We start from the raw sequence: 2,500 nt of genomic DNA, 5'->3' as shown, positions 1-2,500 counted from the left end.
CTTCCAGTGGCCGTTACATACGGTTTAATTCCGTAACGATTGAAAAAATCGATAATTTCTCCCGAGCTAAAAGCTTTTTCTCCATCCATGACTAATATGTCGGGTGGTTTATTTTTTAAAATAATGTCCGATAAAGCCGGAAGAACATCTACAGTGGCACGTGAATTAATTTCTTTCACTTGTGCAAACTTCGAAAATTTATCGACATAAGTCAAAAAATAGTGGTTTTCCAAAAACATAATGTCGATATGTGCTATCTCGAAAGGTTGTTTCGGGAGCGGTGTTTTTTGCAATGGATAATCGATAGGTTTTCTATCGTATTTACATTCGTTACATATCTGGCAATGTTTTATAAATCCTTTCAATTTTGAGGTCAACTTTGGGAAATAGAACCTTTTTATAATTTGTTGTTTGTTTTCTTCGACGCCTCTATGTGCTCTGTTATGCTCTTTGGCTATAAGATCCATTTGATCAGATGAGGATTCAACATCTTCTAGCATTTTTTGAGTGAATCGAATTTTCAAAATATTTTGCTGACTGAAGTTTTGTTTATATACTTCTTGAATTTTACCCATCAAAGACTCACTGGTGAATAGTCCATTTAATTTTGATGGATCAAAATGCGTTTTTAAAATATGCAAAAGATTTTGAGGACTAGTGTCTTGAATTTTAATATGCACCCGTTTGTACAATGGAAATGGATGAGTGACAAGTACAGCGTCCTCTCCCTCCTCCAAGACGACTTGGTTCCGAAAAGCGTTAATAGGTGCTTCGGTTGATGGTATAAAAAAAGAATCGCTATCCTCAGCTGAATGTTGAGTAGCAGTCATAGACAAAACTATGCGGCTTAAAGCGTCGGCTACTACATTAGTTTTTCCTGGTTTGTATATGATTTCGTAATCATGCTCTTCCAAATAAGACTTCCATCTTTTCAATTTCGCATTTGTGTTTTTAGCTGAGAGAGTAAAAGTCAGTGGTTGATGGTCAGTTAATATTTTAAATTTTGCCCCGTATAAATAGTTTCGAAATGTTTTCAAAGCCCAAATGATGGCTAACATCTCTTTTTCAGGGACTGAATAAGATTCTTCCGCTTTATCCAATGTGCGGGATGCAAAATGTATCGGTCGATCGCTTCCAATTTGTCCCTGCGATAGTACTGCTCCTATCGCATAATTTGAAGCGTCTGTCGTCAAAATAAAAGGTTCACTATGATCAGGATATATTAAAATATCTGATGAACATAATATGGATTTTAATTTTTCAAAGCATTTAATCTCATCTGACGAAAGTGAAATTTTTTTGCTAGATGGAATGTTTTCTCCCTTTAAAAGGTTTGTCAAGGGTTTCGCTATTTTAGCATAGTCCCTAATAAATTTCCTATAGTAATTCATCATTCCTAAGAATGACCTTAATTTTTTTATACTTACTGGGATAGGAAATTGTTTAATTTTCTCTATCTTCTTGGGGTTGGGTTTTATTCCTTCGTGGGATACTATATGCCCAAGATATTCTACTTCCTTATGCATGAATTCTGACTTATCCAGCTGAACCTTCAGATTTGCTGAATTGAGTGTCTTTAGAATCACATGTAGATTGTTAAGATGCTCGTCAATCGTTTTTCCGAACACGATTACATCGTCCATGTAAATATAACATATTTTACCAATATGTTTCCTAAGTATATCGTCTAATGCTCTTTGGAACACTGCCGGAGCATTCTTTAAACCGAAAGGCATTCGTGTGAACTCGTATTTACCGTTGTTCACTGAGAAAGCGGTTTTTTCGATATCTCGTTCATGCATCTTTATTTGGTGGAAACCTGATGCGAGATCTAAGGTTGAAAAATATGTTTGCCCTTTTAATTGTTCTAAGACATATTCGATTTCTGGGATCGGGTATCGATCACTTATTGTCTTTTCATTAAGTTTTTTATAATCCATAACTAATCTAAATTTAGGCTTGCCGGACGCATCGTTTTTCTTTGGCACGACCCATACAGGTGACGTCCAGGGAGATCTAGATGGTCTTATTATTCCATCCTGTAGCATCTGCTTTATTTGAAGGTTAACTTCATCTACGAATGCTGCAGGGTATGGATACACTCGCTGATGTATGGGAATATCATCAGTAGTATTAATTCTACATTCTATGTTTGTTGCACACGTCAATTGTGCGTTAGGTTCATGAAAAACAGATTTGTTTTCATTTAAAACCTTTATTAACCTATCCTTAGTAGTGTCTGCAAGGTGATCAGTTCGAAAATCTAAGATATTGTTTTGGTTTCCCTTTTCATATTTTTTTAGAGGGATTATCAATGGTGTTCCATTATCTGTCGTAATTTTCATTGTATTATTCAGAAATGAAATATCGGCATCTAAACTGTTTAAGATGGTTGTTCCGATTATGCCCACAAAAAATGGATGAAAATCGTGAACTATAAACTGGAACGACTGTATGCATTTTGGTGCAAAAAATTTTATGTCTATAGCAGTATTGGCAT

Source organism: Anopheles aquasalis, assembly GCF_943734665.1.
Source record: "Anopheles aquasalis chromosome X unlocalized genomic scaffold, idAnoAquaMG_Q_19 X_unloc_24, whole genome shotgun sequence".
NCBI lineage: Eukaryota > Metazoa > Arthropoda > Insecta > Diptera > Culicidae > Anopheles > Anopheles aquasalis.
Note: the sequence above shows the minus strand (reverse complement) of the source record.